The sequence below is a fragment of the Rhinichthys klamathensis genome, unplaced genomic scaffold (assembly GCF_029890125.1).
Source record: "Rhinichthys klamathensis goyatoka isolate OS25496 unplaced genomic scaffold, OSU_Roscu_1.1 h1tg000011l_1, whole genome shotgun sequence".
Classification (NCBI taxonomy): Eukaryota; Metazoa; Chordata; class Actinopteri; order Cypriniformes; family Leuciscidae; genus Rhinichthys; species Rhinichthys klamathensis.
Window position 1 is genome coordinate 4021159 of NW_026606564.1, and position 21098 is coordinate 4042256.

The 21098-nt window shown below is 39.1% G+C and overlaps 1 protein-coding gene across 1 annotated transcript in view; it reads right to left on the bottom strand.

The window, feature by feature from the left end:
- st6galnac3 (ST6 (alpha-N-acetyl-neuraminyl-2,3-beta-galactosyl-1,3)-N-acetylgalactosaminide alpha-2,6-sialyltransferase 3) overlaps positions 1-21098 on the bottom strand; it is a 94849-nt gene that overhangs the window by 16462 nt on the left and 57289 nt on the right. The gene's annotated exons all lie outside the window — the stretch shown is intronic.

The following is a 21098-nucleotide window of genomic DNA, read 5'->3' on the forward strand; positions in this document are numbered from 1 at the left end:
TTGCATCTGAATTAGATTTATCAAGAGATGGATTAAGGACTGCATTGAAATTACCCCCCACCACTAAAGAACAGTCATTTTGTTCTAACAGTTTGTTTCCAATGTAAGAAAAAAAGTCTCTGTCAGGCTCATTTGGCAGTATATGGATGTGAAAGCTAATTTATAATTGAGTATGCAAACTCGGGCAAAAGCAAGTCTTCCATTCTCATCATTTCCAGTGACATTTACATTGCAGGATGTTTTCCGGTTAAGAAGGATGCATACTCACTTGGTCTTATTTAGGGCGCACGATGATGCAATTAATCTGTAATGTTTATTTTGAAATCGTGCCACATTGGCTTGTTTTAGGTGTGTTTCTTGGATTAGGGCGATCTACCTTTCTACGATATAGATACTCAAGAACACAAGTGCGTTTGATAGCGGGATAGTGTCGAACATCTTTTTTCCGCCTTTATACTGCAGTGTAATCCGCGTGGGATAGATGAGGAATGGCTCCAGGCCAATGTCTTTAGCCTTCTTCATGGCAGAACTGAAGCTCTTTCATTTTGCTGTTGTCGCTGGACTGTATAGGGGAAGAACAGGATAATGCTATAGCTGTTGGTGCCGAAGCGGTCAGAGATCGGGTGGCTCCATTGGATGCGTACTTCACTGGATAAACTTGACGTGCCCCTTTAAGGATAGCTGATCTGTCTTGCCAACGCAGTAATCTGAAGATGAGGGCGCACGGCTTGTTGAAGTTAGCCTCTCCTCCATCATACACACGATGTGCCCTTTCAATGACAATGTCTCGGTCCACCAATGAAGGGATCCACTTAGGGAGATTATCTTTCAGGTAGCCGATTGCATCCGAACCCTCCACTGATTCTGGTAAGCCAACCAACCTACCAGAGGGAGATAACACAGTCGAGTCATCATCTCCAGAGGCCAGGTCACCCTCAGATGCTGCAATCGGCTTTCTGTCCTCTGAGGGAGCCCCTGGTAAAATGGCCGACCCACCCATTACAGATGGACTAGCACGCTCCACAGGGGACTTCAACGGCTACGGTGGAAGGGAGGAGTGAGGAGCCCACAGGGAATAGTTACCGGGCGAGACATCCAACACTATCCTCCTATCACCCACCCCACGCGGCACCCGAAAGCGGGGCATGGTAATGGGGACTCGCACCTCGCGGACGAAGGCGAGTCTCGACCTCAACACCGCGACAGTCATATTCCTGCAATGGGAACATGAACTGTCCACAAAAGCTGCTTCAGCGTGCTGTAAGCCCAAACACGTGATGCAACAATTGTGACCGTTTCAGAGAGACAGGGAACGAATGCATCCAGAAACGCACGGGTGGAATGACATCTTTTTTTTTTAAAAGAAGCAAACGCACCCGTGTTGCTCTTTTAGGAAATGGGACCGTCACCAGTGCTGGAGCACACAGGGAATGACCGCAGCAACACTGAACAGTGAACTGAAACAGTGAAGCACTCAATTCTTGCCCTCCAACCAACCATCAAACACATAAACAAATAGAAATGTGATGCTGTTAACAGCAGTTAAGAGCTTGAGAAGCTCGCGATCACCGCTGCACTCGCGCAGTAAACACCAACACTGGGAAGTCTTCCCGCAAGAACACCGACACTCTTGTTTAAACAATGGTACTCTTCAGAGACATACAATCAGCTCCGAAGCGAAAAGGCAACTGGTGCGTGCGTCCACTTCCATGTTTATACCCGCGCAGCGGGGCGGTGCATGTAATCACGCACACCAATGCAATGGCTTGATTAAAAAGTAGTACGAATAAGACAGACTCCCTAAGCGTGATCCCCATTCAGTCGACGTCGACTACGTCTGACGTTCTCGAGTGAAAGGGAACTAATGCATTAACATTTTAACACATGGACCTTACTGTAAAGTGTTACCCAAAAACTTGTATCAGGGCAGGTTAAAACCCTGAACTCCATACATTTTATTGCAAAAAGGTTATTTTTCATGCAGTCGTGCTCAATAATTCATGCATTTATGCATTCGCTTACAAAAGTTGGCCAATTGAATTGGTCAGCAAGAATGATTCCTGCCTAAAATCACTGTAATGAGAGCATTATAATTACACAAAATTGATGTTGAAATTTTTACTTTAATAATTGCATGTTGTTAATACATTGTTCACATTGCAGTTTTATCTTGGAAATAGCAAATACTTTACGGACCTGATCTCTGATCAACACATTTAAATAATAAACATAACTTCATTAATATTCATAGGTCAAGCCTTTGTCATCTTGAGAGATTGCAATGGCACATATGTAGCCGCTTGAGTAAATCCTGATGGATGTCTTGGCCCACTTTGCAAAAACATTTAAGTTAGCCATAAGGGATGCTTTCATGCAGGAGATACATTCATCAAAACATCATGCTTCATGCAATGGCATATTCCTGGATGCTTTGAACGCTCAACAAATTCTCAAAGGAAATCTAGGCAGACATAAGTTTTGTTTATGCATTCTGTAAATAGTGCTCCATAAAGTATCAAGAGCTAGAACTCTTTATGAGTCATAATAGCTCAGTCTGAGCAGTGAATGAATGGCCTCAAACGAAACAAGTGCACGAATAAGGTGAGCTCAAATAATACTGCAATTGACTAAGTTTCTGTGCATACATGAAAAATGGAGAATTTCAAAATATCTAATGTGATGAGTTGATGCATTAACTGATTTATCACCCTACTCAGTTGTTCTACTTTAGACTGCTTACGGAACAGATTTCATCTGCAGAAATATTCATTTATCTATAACAAGCTAAAGCCTTATGCTCTGATCTCTATCAGCTCAGAGAAACAGCATTGCATGATTTTACCATCTTTCACGGTTGGAAATAGATCTGATGTCTTTAACATCAGTTGCAGCTCATCTTGTGCATTTAAAGCAGGGAGAAACATTTCTGGATTTGATTTACTGTGAAGTTAAGCAGATTCATTTCATAAACGTGTGCAGATTTTTGCATCAAGGCATACTAAGATCATCTAAGATGTCAATGATTGCTTATTATTCTTTAAAAAAATCAAGCTATCTTCATTTACAGATAGAGATTAATATTGTAAATAGATTAAAATTGATTAAAGATTGATATTATAAACATGTCTTTTATGAATTTATATAGAACTCCGTATATCTCGTTGTAATTTACAGAAACATCTGGCAAATGAAATAATTATATCTAACTTAGCAGGTTTTGTCTGGTTCATCTCTTTGTAATTAATTTATCGGCACTTGAATAAACAAGGAAAAATTACACTTCAGTTCATTAATTTTTGCTTTTGAGTAGCTGATGCATAACAGTTAAAAATGCATCTATTGTACATAAATGCAAATTGTAGGTCATATAACAGGTCACCGTTTATTTTAGGTTTTCTAGGTATAAAATAAGTAAAATACTATTTAAACAGTTTTAGTTAATCTATCACACTGCAGGCTGTTACCAGTTTCTGTTACCAAAAGCATGCACAGTTTTTTATGTGTTAAACGCAAGCAAAATGTCTTCTTTCTATCATTTACACATCAAAACAGATAAAAAAAAAGTTACAGAGACAGCCGGAATTGACATTTTTTAGATCTAAAATCAATCTTCAAGGGCTAAATTGACTTTGTTGAACTACAAATCTAATCTAGGCATAGCTGCATTTGCTGCAGGGAAAGAATATGAGTGAGCAAGAGAATGAAAAATTTCAATATTTGAATTCTGCTCACATCCCATCTCGGTAATGTCTCTTTCAAAGGCTCCAGGATCTGTGATAATAGCCAATGAATGATGAGGCCTATTGCATGCATTAGGACTTTTATTCCCTCGCCCTATTCAGAGAGTTTTCCGGCAGCGTTTCGATTCATGGACTATAAAGCCATCTATCCCAACACTAGGTTGATTCAACAGAACTTTCCCAAGAATACACAAACGGCGGTGCCTCAGGAAACACTCTCTGGATAATGGTAGGTCATTTCTGTTATTTTGCTGACATTCAGCCAAATTTAATAAGGACCTGAAATTACAGTGGCTGCTAAAAAAAGAGGAAATGGATTTCCTAATACCATAAGCATGTAATATGTCAGATAGGTGCTAGCTAAGTCAATATAGAATATATTTATTAAAATTATGCAGAGCGACTTTGTGCAGCCGAGCAAAATAACAAATAAATGAAAAGATAAGCACATCTCAAAAATCCTCCGTGAGCATTCAGAATGGAAACAGTGAGCTGAAGAACTAATCAAAATAAATACCTTTGTGCCTTCAGTATGAAATAAAGGATTAGAGTTGAAATAGGGGTCAATGCTGTTGACATGGTAAATTTCAGACTTCAGAAGGTATTTTAAACCAAGGTGCAGTGCGACATATTCACACAGAGCCTTTCCAATACATTTCAACGTTTAATAAATCAACTAGAAACATACGCATCCGGATTCAGAGGAGTCAAAATGTGTTAATTACTCTATTATCTTTTATTACTTTTTTTGTTTTTTATCAGTGGAACTGTCATATTCTAATGAGCATATAAAAAACGACATATTTTCAAAAAAAAAAAAAAAAAAAACATTTTATACTTGCTGAGTACTAGTTAACTTCTCAATCCTAAAGTAGCCCTACACTCTTAAAAATAAAAGGTCCCAAAAAAAAGATGTTCGCAGTTGATAGCCATAGAGCCAGAAGAACCAATCTGTGTTCCCTAAATAATCTTTCAATGAACAGTTCTTAAAAGAACCATTTATTTTTCTTAAATTGAAGAATATTTTAATAATTAAAGAACCTTTTTCCACTATAAAGAACTCTTTATGCAATGGAATGGTTCCATTGATGTTAAAGTGTCTTCATGAAACCATAGATGGCAATAAAGATCCTTTATTTTTAGTGTATAATCACTGTAACCCGGTTTCGGGTTCACCCAAAGAGGTTTATATTGGAGCAGAACAATTACATCAACAAAGTTTGTCACAGCAACATAAAGCTGAATGGCCGTCAATGGGTGGTGCATTTACAACTACCACCAGGGGCTAATAGTGCCATGCTAAGTGCAAAACTGCTAGTATATATTCAGTTTAATATAGTTTTCATTTTGACCCTGTTTCCTAGCGTTCCCTTGATTGATTATTCCGTTCACCTGTTGTCTCATTAATAATTTCGTTAGCTCCTGTATTTATGCTCCCTGTTCTGTTCAGTTATTTGTCTTCAATTATTCAGTTCAGTTCAGTTATTTGTCAGTGGTTTGTTTCTCCTGTGATTCCCTGAGTTTTTCCTGCCTGTACTGTGAGTTTTGAATTAAAGACTGTTCCAGTGATATATGTGTCTTTGTGTGCTTCGTAACGTGATAGATGAATGGAGCTCAATGGAATAGACCAGAACTCATTTTTAAAAGAAGAACTAATTTTAACTTAACATGCTGTCTTAAAAATGCAACAATCATGGTGTAAGATGCTCAAAAAACAGCATGAGTCACATTGCAATAACCAAAAGAAAAATGTAATTAACCAGAAAGGAATTATCAAGATTAGAATGATGATATATGGCTTATCATCTCGGCTGTATTAAACAGCATTCAAAGAATGAAGCCTGATTTAATGCAGCACATTTCTGAATGCTCCTAAGCCAGCTGCGTTTTATTCTCATCCTCCATAAGTAAATAAGTCAAGCAAAGCCTGAAAGGACTATTTATAGTATCATTTTTAAAATGCCTCCAAGCTTCCAGTTCCAATTAAAACTACTATATGTACACTTTGAGTCATTAGGACCTGAAAGAGCACAATTGACTCTTACAACATGGTGTCTACAGTGTTTCAAATATGCTTTTGTTTTTTAGAGCTGCATCTTGGCAACTTGCTCATCGTGGCTACGTTTAAAGTCCACTCAGTGTGTTTGAACATAAAGTGTATTTAGCCTAATTATTTCAAACCAAACAGTCAGCAGATCTAATCATCTCTAATGCCATTATACTGTCACTTTATATTGTGTGATGTGCAGGTGCACTCATTAATATGGCGGGTAAAAGGGTCTGATTCAATTAGGCATAGAGCGGAAGCCGACCAATGATTTCCCGAGACAGAATTGTGACTACTTGACAACTGTTGATGAGAACAAGAGTCTTTCTAGGCAATTAAATGTAGCATTTAAACCTGCCTGTTAAATGATGATATAAAAATGGACAGTTTAGACTTCAAATTCTGATAGGACTATAGGTTAGCATTCTGTGAAGGTAAATTAATTATGTACTAATACGGCAAGTTTCTACATTGCTTGGTAACTAAAAAGCCAATAGACCAGTACATATCCACTGATGCGGAATGTGTAATTTCTCTTCATTAAGGGGCTTTAATTTCAGTCTTTTTGAACAATTGATAGCAATTACTGTTCATAATAAAACAGCCACCATGATGCATATTTTATAGACACACACAGAAAGTACAACTAAGTATTACAGTGTAATAAAGTTGTAATAAAGCAATTAAAAAGATGTAACAGGTAAAATGGTGGTGGCAAACAAAGTGAACAATCCACAAAATGGAGTCTCCGATTATCAGTAATATCTGCAGTGACTTAGCAACACAGAGGTCAACAGGACTATCATGGCAACAAGGTAATGTGACAGTGTGATTTAGTAGGACTGTCCTCTGTTATCTGCACATAGTTTACCGGGCCTGCCCCACACACAGCATGACAGTGAACCGGTAAATGTGCGACATTTAAGATAAAAGAACTCAGTCTGGAAGATTCTGCCTGGCCCAACGCACTGCAGGTACTGTTCAGATACAGAGATTAGGAAAAAAAGGTTTACACGTGGTCTGGGAGGAAACAAGGAAAGGTGAAAAGGCAAAAAAAAAAGGGTAGAAATAAAGGATAATGAAAGCAGAGAGGAAGAAAGATCAGAAGGAACTAGTGCTGGGCCGTTATCGGCGTTAACGTGCTGCGTTAACGTGAGACTCTTATCGGGCGATAAAAAAAATATCGCCGTTAATCAAAGTTGGGTTGGGATCATAAATAGCTTTTTCGAATATCGTTATATTTTCGCGCAATTCTAATGTGTAGTATGACGCCGCGCCTACTGTCACAGATCGCGCAGCAGGGTATTTTCCTGTCAGGGACACAAGGTGTACTTTTACTTTGTTACGTTGGGCGACGTTCCTCTCGTTACTTTATTTTAATGCAATACGTTGTTAAATGAGTTTATTCCAAGCGCGCTGTGTCCTTTGTATGGGCATGAGCGATGCTCATTTACAAATGAATCACTCTTTTGAGTCGATTCTGTTCAAAGACTTCATCAAACAATTCTGTGCTCATTGAGGATAAAATAAACGTTTGTGTTGCACCAGCAATTTAATCCGCGTCTCTCCCTGACAGATGGGGCTTAAGCCCTGAATGTTTTTAGTAATGTCCCGAATGTTTGGTTACTTTGTCTTTTTCATAGAGCTGAACAATTAATAACAAAAATAATTGTGAATACAATTACAGCTGCCACAATTAGCTAATTGTGAAAAGTGAAGATTATTGCATTATATGAGCCAAAACTCAGCACTGAGTGCATGCTTGACTAATATAGTTCTGACCAATAACTTTTTTCGTTTTCAAGATAAGTTCTATATACAAAAAAAAGGCACTGCCATTTGAAGTAAAATGGCTCCTAACTATGCCTGCTTATATATGGGTCTCTTTGAAAACCAATTTGTGCTGCACCAGAGAAACCCATTCCATCCTAAGATCTTATTCTACAAGCAGTTTATCGATGATATTTTTCTGATTATTGACTGCACAGTAGATTGATTAATGGGCTTCCATGCGTATCTTAACTCTTGTATGAACATTTGAAACTTACTTTGGAATACAATAAACATTGCATCAGTTTCCTGGATATTCAGGTATACAAAGATGGCACGACCATGAAAACTGATCTTTTTCGCAAGCCCCACGGATCGCAATACTATATTGCATGGGGATAGTTTTCATCCCATGCCGTTGGTCAAAAGTCTTCCGATCAGTACGTAGAATATGCAACGACAACACATCTTACTCAACGCAGGCTGCAGACTTGACAAAAAGATTTCTCAATAGAGGTTATAAACAAGATTGGGTTGATTCGGCCATAAAACGTTTTGATCAGATAACACAAGATGAGTGTCTTCCATCAAATAAGCGCACTAAAAATCCAAACACGTCCCCTTTATGTTGCGTAAAATATTCCCCACTTGTGTCAGAATTTATTAAATCTTTCTACAAGCATTGGCACATTATTGATTCAGACCCTAAACTAATGAGTTTTTCCAGAAAAACCTAAGCTTGTTTTTAAGCGTGCCCCTAACTTAAAAGACGACCTAGTTAAAAATTATACACATCCGCAACCTACGACGTCCTTTCTTAGTATGCCAGCTGGTAACTATAAATGTGGCAGTTGTGTCCAGTGCTCGTACACGCATAAATGCAAACATTTTAATCATCCACACACTGGCAAGACAACATCCATTCGCGGTGTCATTACATGTAGCACCACATATGTTATTTATTTAATTCGCTGCCCATGATGTGGCTTAGCATATGTGGGCAAAACAATGAGAGCGCTACGGATCAGAATCAGTGAGCACAGAAATAACCTTAGAACAGGGGATGAGCGCAGTCCTGTCGCCGCTTATTTAAAACTAGCCGGGCATAATGTTAGCGCCCACAGATATTTCGGGGTGGAGTGGGTCAACAAACCGTCTAGAGGGGGGAGATCATGATAAAAGGCTTCTCCAACGGGAAACTTTTTGGATTCATTATTTAAAAACAATGTCTCCCTGTGATCTTAATGAAGAGTTTGATATAAAACCATTCTTATAAATAAATATATTTCTGTACTGACTACATTGCAGCAGGTTTTATGAATATGTGTAGTAATGTTCTTTAATTGTTTGGGGTTGTATATATGGAACTGATTCTTCCACTTATTGTTTTTCCTTTTTACTCTTTTTTTTTTTTTTTTGTGAATAGCTCTGTTATGTACTACTTTGGGGATATTGAATTTTAAATGCCCCCTTTTGAGATGTATAAGTTTGTTAATACCCGTATGTAAGTGTTCCCTTAATTGAGTTATGTGTGGGGCTATTAGGCTTTTTAGACCTAATCAAACTAATTGAAATCACATGGTGGGTCAGTTGATTGTAAGGCCTTCATCAAATGTGTCCACCATTTTTTTCACTTTAGTAAGTTCCTTTTGTCCTGCACCTGCCAGAAGGTGGGATGTGCACACAATTACTTTTACAAATACTAATTGCAATGTGCCTTAGCAGTGTTGTGCAATGTAGCCAATACCAGACATGTCTTTTGAGACACAAGAGTCATTGTGCTGAAGATGTGTTTAGCACGTGCTCACTGAGTTCTACACTTTCGCAATCATGTCATTATAGCCTTTAGATGCAAATAAGAGATTTACCGCAAACTAGTCTTCTTTGATTGTAGAGTTTTCGAGAGAATGCAGGTCCCGTGAGCTCATACTGAAATGATTGACAGCTTCAGATTATAAACCAATCGCTTTCAATTCAAAATTCCCATAAAGGCTTTATTTTTCATCCTGCTAAGAGGACCAATGGCCATGTACACACTGCAAATTTTGTATCAGCTGCATGTAAATGCGGCAGTAAATCGACTTTATTGTTCCATATCACTGACAGGTTTAATAAGCAGCAAATATCACACATAAAGTGGAATATACACAACACAAGCTCTTCAATATCTTTGCAGTGTTATTAAGACATAACTCTGCGATCTTCGCAAACTTTAGTAATTCCAGCAACTATTTTTACTTTTACTTCTACTTCGGACTGACCTATTTAAACAGCTTAATAACTTAAACCTTTGAGTCAGTGGGTAGGCATTAAGGGGATTGTATTAAAGTGGATTTCATCATATTTACAGGGGAGAACCCTTGCTCCTCCCATTGTTTCTGGGGTCCCTCAAGGTTCGTGTCTCGACCCTGTCTTGTTTTCCTTATATATGCCCCCTCTAGGATTAATCTGTCAAAAGCATGGTGTAGCATACCATTTTTATGCAGATGATATCCAGTTGTATTTTCCATTGAAATCTAATGACATCTCGAAATGGTCAATTTTGCTTGCCTGTCTGGACGAAATAAAGCTGTGGATGGCATCAAGTTTCCCTCGACTGAACGAGTCTAAATACGAAGTGGTGATTTTTGGCCCATCAAAGGTAGCCAATCAGCTTTCACTTGATTTGGGCCCTTTAGCCTCTGATGTTAATACTCAGGATTGGAGCCTTTGTGTGATTTTCAATTCCGAATTGAAATTCGATAATCAAATAAATGCTGTGGTATAAGGGTAGCTTTTTTCAATTGAGGGGTATTGCCAAATTGAAAGGCTTCCAGTCTTTTAAAGAAATGGAAATTGTGATCCATGCATTCATTTCGTCCATATTGGATTACTGTAATTCTCTATATTTGGGGTTGTCTAAGAAGTTGCTTTCACAGCTGCAGCTGGTGCAGAATGCTGCAGCCAGACTGTTGACTGGCACCAGGAAATGTTCCAGTATCTCTCGAGTGTGGCTTCATACGAGTGTGGCTTCATTTGCGGTGGCAGCACTGCGTCTCCCTGCTTTGGAATAGTCTCCCTTTACACATTAAATCCAGTCATCTAATTGAGTGTTTTAAATCTATGTTGAAGACCTATCTCTTCTCTGCTGCTTTTAACTGTTGTTAGTTACAAGTGGTTAACTCGTGTTGTTTTTTTAAACGTGCTTTAGAAATAAAATGGGTGAGGGGGTAAAAAATATGTAAAAACATTTTGGTAAAAAACATATTAATGTCATAGAACCCTTGCAAAATTATTGTAAATAGATTAAGAAAACCACCGCTACTGGTAACATCTACGGTTAGATTGATTTGTTTAGATCCAGTGAAGTCGTGTCATAGGCGTAATTTGCGGGTGGGACGGATGGGTCATGTCCCCACCACTTTTTCTCAGGATCGATATTGTCCCCATCCACTTTTTGAGGCACGGTCGGATGTACCTAATACAAATAAATAAAACACCTCCAGTTACCTAGCAGAGCATTCATTTAGTTCGCTATTAAATAAGAGATCTAGCGCTTAAATCTGTTGTTTTTGAAATCAAGCTGAGCGCTCGCTCATCAGTTGCATGGGTTCAGTGTTCTCTTGTGGCTCGCGCACAGTCTTCACTCGGACGCGCTCTTCAATCTATCGCCATTGCGGAGACTCTCTATTCGTTCCGGTGAGATCACAAAATAAAATGCACACAAACGTGTCCCTGCTTGATATAGACTTAACCACTGATGAACATATTTGGTTTTGATGAGAGAGAAAAAAAAAACTATACGAGTGCGGATTAGAACCCGTAACCTCTGACACGCTTGGCAAAATATCTACCACTAGACCATTGAAGAACTCAAACAAGATTTGCGGATCGATGCATTTATTATCTACACAGTTTGACCAGCGGGCAGCAGCCGCACACCAGGCCGCCGGATGGTGTTTTGCTAAGAACTTGCAATGTATAACTATTATCAGACCGGCCCTCGCGAAACACTACCGGCCCACTGGGAAAAGCCCCGACTCTCCCGATTGCCACTCCGCCCCTGGGGATCTTAGGCTTCTGGACGGAGTGTAAGGATGAACAAGTACAGAGAGATAGGCAGGAGCTATGTTATGTAGAGATTTAAAAACAAAGAGCAGAATTTTAAAATCTATTCTCTGTCGAACTGGTAGCCAGTGTAGAGATTTGAGAATTGGAGAGATGTGATCATATTTGCGACACTTATGAATAAGTCTGGCCGTAGCATTTTGGACTAACTGAAGACGGGCAATTTGAGAACTTGATATACCGCAATATAAGAAATTGCAGTAATCTAGCCGACACGTAATAAATACATGAACAGCCATTTCCAGAGTTTTCGGAGTGAGAAAGCCTTTGATTTTAGACAGTAGACGAAGTTGGTAGAAACTGGAACTGATTACGGATGAAATGTGTTTGTCAAATTTTAAAGGCAGGTCAACAAGAACACCTAAGTTCCGCACTCCTGGGGATTTAAAATCAGAAAGACTCCCTAAATACACTGAGAGTTTTCGTTTGGCCCAAAAACGATGACCTCAAGTATCTCCAGAATCAGTAGAGAGATAAATATCGTTTAGCACTCTCAGGAGGGCGGACTCAGTGCTATAAGCAGTCCTAAAACCAGATTGAAAAACCTCATTGATACAATTATTTGACGAAGTGTTGGAGTTGATCCAGCACAATTTTCTCCAATAACTTAGAAATGAAAGGTAAGACAGAGATAGGCCAGTCATTTTTTAAAACAGAAGGATCCAGTGAAGGCTTCTTGGGCAGAGGAGTGACCGTAGCCACTTTAAGATTGGCAGGAACAGAGCCCATTTTGAGACACTTGTTGATAAAAGATACCATGGCCCAACCGAATCAATGATTCATTTTAAAAATCTCGGGTGAATGATATCAATGGGACAAAATGAAGGTTTGAGCTTGACAGTCACGTCCTTCAGTGTCTGGAGGTTGATAGGATCAAAAACCTCCCAAAAACCAGAAACAGGTGTCAAGATTGGGGGGACAGTTAAATTAGGGCAGACACTAAGTCTTAATTTAGTGATTTTGTTAATTAAAAATCTATGGAAGTCTTCACATAGAATTTAAATAAGTAAATACATAAATAAGCCTGTGGCTACAGACAATGTGTTAACAGATAGATTTACAACAGACTGAATGACTGAAAACAGAACCTTTGGGTGATTGGATTCAATTAAGTTAGAAAAATAAGCAGCTTTTGCAGACTTCAGCATTCTGGTATGATATACGAGAGTCTTTGAACATTTGAAATGAGACAAGTAGCCTGTCCCGTTTCCATTTGTGTTCAGCCTTTCTACAAATTTGTCTTTGCTGACGAGTGTCAGAGTTTTGCCACAGTTCAGATTTTGGTTTGCACTTGTGAGGCTTAAGGGGAGCAGTCACATTTGCTACCTTAAGCCAAGCAGAATTTGAAAGGCTAAAATGTTGATCCGCATCCAGGTCAGATAATGGTTGATCCAAGTGCAAGTGTGAGCATAGTTCAGCAAAGCACAGTTCGAAGTTTGTGCTAAACTGTGGAGAGTAGAACTGCGACAATGTAACAGGTGCAATAGTGAGTTGAGAAAGCTCCGGAAGAGACAGTGAGAATAAGGCCATGTTTACACGGAAACGATCTGAAGAGAAAACGCAAAAGTGGCGTTTCGTTTTCACTTTTTATTCTGCGTTTAGACTAGCGTTATGGGCGGGAAATCTGCGTGCATATGGAGACGCAAAAGTGTTAGAAATGCGATGTAGTATGCACTCCAGGCGGCTAGGTGGCAATGTGAAGCACTGCCACACAACAACAACAACAAGTCCGTGCGCCTGCGTACAACCTTCCTTCTACTTCTCTCCCTAGTAGCGCGAAATTGAAAAGACTCTTGGACGTTTATCAGAGCTGCTAGGGCAACTTGAAGGTCCGACGTATGGAAATAATCCGACATGTTGGTTGTTATTTTCCTGTACTGGCGCATGCCTGTGACGTAAATGCGTACGCGACGAGAGCCGCCATGAGCAGATTTGCGTTTTTACCCGTTTAGACGGAAACGCGACGGTGGAGCGTTTTTAAGATTTCCACTTTGGAGGGTGGTTTCACTTTTTGCGTTTTTAAGCCCCAAAAACGCCGTCGCCGTGTAAACGAAAGGCACATCCGATAAAATATTATTACGTTTTCACCCGGAATCATTTTGGTGTAAACAGGGCCTTAAATAGGCTTCCGGACAGAGAGCAGAAAATCTGAGAACACAATATCACTGACATCGATAAGATAGTACAAGATCCAACGTGTGGCCCTGAATATGAGTAGAGTTTTTGATCCACTGTGATAGATTAAAAGCATCTATTAAATTAAGAAACTCCTGCGACAAGGAATTTGAGAGACAGCAAACGTGAATATTAAAATCGCCCACCAGTAGGAAGCGATCATAGTTTGAGGCAATATTGCCGATAAGCTCAGTAAATTGCTGTATAAAATCCTTAGTCGAATGTGGAGGGTGGTATATCACCCCTAGACAGACAGGACCATTCCAGTCTAGGTGGAGAAGCTGAGCTTCAAAGCTGGGCAAGGCCGTTACAGGGACAAACTGGCAGTGTGAGGAGAGAGAGTTATTTAAAATTGTTATAATCCCACCCCCACGTCCATTAGGACGAGGAGAGTTAGGAGAGTTGGCTGGAACCAGTTCTGAGAAGGGAGTTAAATCACCAACCTTTATCCCGGATTCTGTGATAAACATTAAATCCAAGTTATGTGAAGAGTAGAAGTCATTTAATAAAAAGGTCTTATTCACCACAGAGCGGGCGTTTATTAATGCCATCTTAGGTGGAGGAATAGTAACGTGAGATGAAGACGCTTTTCTCAATGAGTGCAGATTTCCGTGATTAACTCCGTGCTACCGGAAGCAGAGGCCAACACTGTGGAGATCAGGCCCGAGTGACATGACTCAGCAAAACAGCATCCAGCGGGCACCGAAACGAAATGCCAGCTCTTAAATAAGCCTTCAGTTTTGCGATTAATCCTCCGCGGGTTCCTCGTTTCCTCCTTCGCTTTCTCCGCGAGGTGTTAAGTGGCCACTGGCGGATATCGTGCAGGATGACCGTTCGGAGTGGCTCGTGCAATTTGTAGAAGGGGCAGTCCACGTCCAAGGTGTGCGAGTTTGTGAATGAGTCCACAACAGAGAAACGGATGTCTAGGAGAGCTTGACGGGCGTAGACTAGTCGCGTACAGCAGTTTACAAACACAGCAAACAAGCAGAGAAGAAACAACGAGAGCAACAGACGGCAAGCCAACACACAGGCGCCATCTTGAAAGATCAAGAACACCATAATATTATAATAACGGTCACCTTTATAGCTATTTGTTCTACAGAAAGGCTGCAGGGACACACTTCTTGTGTTCTTTTTTTAAATAGCAAGAAAACGTTCAGGTATACCTGATGCTGATACAGTTTTTGTCTCCAGACTCCAGTGGTATTTTAAAGTATATGGCAAAATTTCCAACATTGAATCAAAGGAATGCTCCATTTGCATCCACAGAGGTCTGGGCTAAAGCCTTGAGTATCCAATGGCCATTGAACCCGTGGTGCTTGCATTGTATCAACAATATCCAAGAATCTTCTACATTCATATTACAAATTACATTTTCACAGCTGAAATCATTTTTCACTTTGACTTCCAATATTGCCTCATTGGCATTTGGCAATGCATGCCTCTACCTACGCATAACTCCAAAAACGTACCTATACAAAAAATTCACTGCAGAATTGAACACTATTGGCAGAAAAACACCAACAACTTTTATTCCATTTGCAGATGCGCAGTGCTTGGATTTGAGTCCCGCAAAACACTGATCACAATACAAGACTCCAAAGACTTGTAGAAGCAAGCAAATAGTGGCTTCAGTTATGTACTGTTATCTCACGTTTTCTTTCGTTAAAGGTGCCCTAGAATGTTGTTTTTTATTATTTTATAATGTTTCCTGGGTTACCCTTATAATGTTAGTATGTTTTTTAGATAAAAAATATTCATAATTTAGAAATAAATGGCATTTTTCCTAGCCTGCTTTTAGCCTCTGATTTGAACACTCTGTTTGAAGGGGCGTGTCTGCTGTGGGATTCAGTGTAACCGCGGCCACTGCTGTGATTGGCTGACATGCTTGCATATGAAATAGCAACGCATTACATGTGAAACTCTCTCCCGAATACTTTTACTACTGCTATTATACGTTTTTACTATAACAGCTATCGAGATGAACGAATCGTGAGATGTTTTTAAAGTATTTAGATCTATTCCCATCACATAAAATGTTGCCATGGTGAGCATTGAGCAGATGACAGTGTGTTGATCGCGAGAATGAAGATCTTATCATTGCAAAGCAGTTTCTGCACTCTCTCTGCTTTCACCAATGCAAACACGATGATGTAAATACAGTAAGAGCTTCGTTGTGCAGTAACGTGCATCATTGATTTCATAACGAGTTTGGCAAGTGTCCAGATAAACTCGCGCTGTGTGGAAAGATTGTTCTTTGATCGCTTTCTGTATATAATTTGTTCACAATTTAAATACGATTATTTTCATCCTACTAAAAGAAACGATGTGAAGCTGATATTTTAGTCACTGGCTTGACTTACTGATGCATAAACAGTATTGAACGATTTTGAGAGAAAGATTACCTGTCTGAACTTGAACAATTACACATCAGAAAGTGTTGCTTGGTAGCTCGATCCGAGGCCAGCTCTGTATTGGCCCAAGTTGAGGAAACACTCGGTGAAATGTTTGGAAATTTCCAGAGAAAATAAAATTGACCCATTGTTTGTTCAGAGGCTCAGATGAAGGAACTAAAAAATACTTTTGTGTTCATGTGTACATCCACACTGAGCAACTGCCATGCTTCGGCTGCGCAGTTCCGCCTGGCATTGACGGCTGGCATTATGCAAATATTTGGAGGCGTACATATTAATGATTCCGACTATTGCGTCACAGTCGGTATTGTGTGGAGAACCGACCGTTTTTCAGGGGTGTTTTTCATAAACGTGAATTAAATGAGAACGCCAAAACAGTCCAGTTTGAGATTCACTCTATGTCATGTCCATGCACTGAACTCTTGTTATTTGACTATACCAAGGTAAATTCGATTTTGAATTATAGGTCACCTTTAACACTATCGGTTAGGTTTCATGTAGGGTTTAGTGTAGGTGTACGTTATTTACGTGATAGAGCATTAAACTTTTAGCGCCATTCACTGGACATTTCTTTCACGAACTGCCACGATAAGTGCAACAGCTAACATAGTAATATGTTACAAGATTCACCTTCATCTGTTTAGCGATGCTCACAGGACATTTGTGTAAGCAGCAATGATATATTATTTCGCAAAAATGTCGCCACGTTTTCCCAATGAGCTGGGTTGTTTACTTCCTGTGTTAAGTCTGATTAAACAGTGATCTTACTATAGCACTTTTTTGTAATGTCTACTGTTAGAACTGACAATCAGCCTCAGATTGCTTCCACTTAGAACAGTAACGTATCAGGAGAGCTCGCAATTGCTCAAACTGAGTGCAATCATTCTCCTGGAACCTTAAGCTTACATTCATCATGTGCAACATTAGAGCTGCCATCACACATATCTGAAATGTCACTGCTGCTCACAATCAGATGGGTGGATGTCTGACACTCAAAATAATGGAGTGTCTGCCGCTCGCTTCCCCTGCTGCTGGTTCACACTGTTGGCCTGATTGATTGTTCACACTGGACTAATGAGACAGAAATGGATGTTCTGATGTACTCTTGGGATTTCATTCAGTGTTTGACAGGCATTCAAAACTGGAATTAGGTGCTGAACAATGTGAAAACTGATATTAATAATAAAGAGAGATTAATAATAAAGCACACAAATGTCCAAAGCATATAATGCAAGAGCAAACCATCAGTGTTTTACTAGAGTTTTACATTTTCTGAAGTCCAAAACTTGACACGATGATGCTAGAGTCTTATGGGTGGTTGCCAGGGTGTTGTTGCAAAGGGGTTTTGAGAGGCTTTTAGCATGTTGCTTTGCAGTTGCTAGGGTGTTCTGAGTTTGAGCTTGGCGTCACTTTTCTAGTCTTCCATCACAAATCATGTGAGAGAATCATTATTCTATCTATGCCTGAAGGGCAATGACAGATAAAAGTATCCATGTTAAAGAAGATGTATAAAAACGTTTTAAAATCTAGTTTAAAACACGTGTCAAGTTCCTATAATAGCACTCTTTGTATTTATTTTGGTTTTATACAGTTTAAAACATTTACACCATTAAATGTAATGACTCTAAAATTGCCATGTGACCAGAACTAACCTTGACTTCTCATAAAAAAAGGTCAATGATCTAATATTTTAACAGATTTGTTGACCTTGACGCTGTCACGAGTCACGACTGCACCGGGTCCTTTCTTACCACTGCACTGCCTCACTCAAAAGCAAAACTCATCTTAATACCAGGTGTTAACTCACTATTCAAGCCCAGCTTCTGCATTTGCCACAGAAACAGCTCCTGGTCCTTGTTACTGGGGATATCTCTGTTGTAAAAGACTCTAATGTGAAGAAAACCGGTTTTCTCTGTTTGGACTATTAACTTTAGTCTTGTTTTCAAGTACAGAGTGATTAGTTTTGCTTTTCTACATGCATGGAATTTCAGCACATGTGTGCATTAAGTTTTTTTATTGTGAAAAATAAACTCCTGCACAGGATTAGGGTCCATATTTCTTATTCTCCCTTGCATTATTGTTATCGTTACAGACGCACAGCCAGGAGGATAATTTTGAGGGGTTTTTTCCCCTGTATGTTGACTGGAACTCATGAATTTTATTCCATGGACAAAAGTGTTTCAAATATTAATTAGCATAAACGCAGCTTTGGATTTTTTCCCCCCTAAGAATTACACTACTGTTCAGAGGTATGGGGTCAGTAAGATTTTTTGTCATTTAAAATAATTATATAGTTTTTAGCAAAGATGCATTAAATTGATCAAAAAGCATTAAGGCATTTAGGCATTTGGAATGTTACAAAAGATAAATGCTGTTCTTTTGAACTTTATATTCATCGTAGAATCCTGAAAGAAAAAAGTATTATGGTTTCACGAAATTATAATAGCTATAAATCCCGATATGTGAGTGGAAAGGTTTATAGATCAGGCTTGTCTGTGCGGCACAAATGTATTTTGTGTTCCATGCATGAATTAAATTATGAAGAAAGATGGATTGAAGAGGCGTTGTAAGACTTCTGCATGCTAGTTTTTCAATAGCTTTCAAAAAGTAGCAGGGACAATATTGACTTTGGCAAAACTTGGTGGGGACGTACATTAAACATTTGACACTTAAAACTAGAGTAATGGCTGCTGAAAATTCAGCTTTGCCATCAGAGAAAAATAAAAATAAACAAGTAGCATAGAAAATAAAATTGTAATATTATTTCACAATATTTACTGTATTTTTGGTAACACTCTACAATAAGGTAGTTAGCATTAGTTGACAAACTAATAATTAACTGCAGCGTTTATTAATGTTAATGTTGATTTCAACACTTACTAATATATTTTTAAAATCAAAAGTTGTATTTGTTAACATTAGCTAATGCACTGTGAACTAACATGGACAAACAATAAACAACTGTATTTGTATTAACTAACGTTAAAACAAAGATGAACAAATACAGTAGCAAATGTGTTGCTCGTGGTTAGTTCACGTTAGTTAATACATTATGTTAACAAATGAAACCTTATTGTAAAGTGTTACCGTATTTTTGGTGAGACTTGAGCCTTGGTGAGCATAAGAGACTTCTTTCAAAAACAAACAAAAAAGATTAGCATCATGTCATTGACCCCTAAACCACAATCCTAAATCTGACATCAGTCTGTATGTGCAGAAATGAATCCAGTAAAGACATATACCGATACACCAAAAAGACAATCAATACTGTTTATTTCACACTCCCCCCAAAACCGAACAGCCATTAAATCCATTACCGTCTGAGTAGACCTCAAAAGGATTCAGAAGTGTGTGAAGTGACAGGTTGCAATCTCTCATGTCCATACCCTACTCTATATTGAAGTTCTCAGGAGAACCTAACCAGAGCGTGAAACTGGTCCCAAACCTTACCCGCATCCCACCTCAATACCAGCAAGTGTTTTACAATACAACATGAACACAATAAGTGCAAAATATAACATTATTTTATGCACGTACATAGTAGTTATTAAAGACACCTAATATAAAGTGGGATTCATGGTTGCCCTTTTTAACGGTTTAACTCTCAGTATCTGATATAACAAGTTCTTCTTTTGAATTCTCCCACAGTCCTCTGTGAATTTAGACTTTGTTAGCGATAATTCGCTGCCTCTCAACTACACAGTCCAGTCGCAGGTGTTGTCTGCGAGCGAGGTTGCTCCTAAAATGTGATTCAAAACAAAAGCTTCGCTGCCAACTGTTTCCTGACATGCCGATCTGCTCTATTAAGGCTGATTTATTACTGACATTACACACACATCTGCTCATGGCCACGCATTCACTCACACTCACGCTGTAAGTGGCTCTTCTCTATGCGATAAATGGCCGCATCTCACCTACCGGATGTACAAACCGCAGCACGCTGTTAGAGACATCACTATCTGCTTGCTTTTCTGCTAAAGGAATTGATGTAGGATAAAGGATAATCCTCTCCAGCCCTCCTTAGGAATATCTCTTATCTGTGCTATAACACAACAGCATTAGGACTATCATGTGGGGATTACTCTTGAAAGGCAGAACAATCTCAGCATTTCAGTCGGACTGATCAAATGCAATCTAAGCCTCTCCATGAAATAGAGATTTTTTGGCGACTTTTTAGAGAGTAACAGCGAACCTGCTGACTTTGTGAGCGCTCAACTTCAAATGAAACATTCATGAGGCTGTTATGTTATGGTCTGATGACTGTAATGAGTGATATCAACAGCTGATTAATTCCTGCGCTACGAGTGCACAGTGTGCCAGACTCATTAGCACACAGCGAGTGCTCTTCAGAACTCAAATAACCTTGAGAATCCATTGATTTCTTCTGACGGCATCTCACCTTTGGTACCGCGGGGATGTTGACGACAACACAAGGAAGATGTTTACCTACTCTGCCTTCCTGAGAACATTGAATTATTGAAGTGGCATTTTAGAGAAGGCTACAGATTTTACAGTTATTGCGTATCTAAAGAGGACAAAGAACACATCGGTTTCAGACGTGTGAAACGGTCGAATTAAATCACCGGGATTCATGTTGGTGCATAAGTCTGTCTCAATCAATTTATCCATGTCTGCCAGTAAGTCCTATAAAAAAAGAAGACTTTTTTTTCTTCAAACAAGGCTCTTAAGCCAATATATGAACTGACTTTTTAAAGTAAAAACACTTTCTAATCTTTGTATTCATGTTGGTTTCACATGGATTAAACAATTTAATAATTCAATTTAATAAATAAAATGTCATGCGGTGTAACCATCAAATTGTATTAATTAATAAATGTCAAGGCT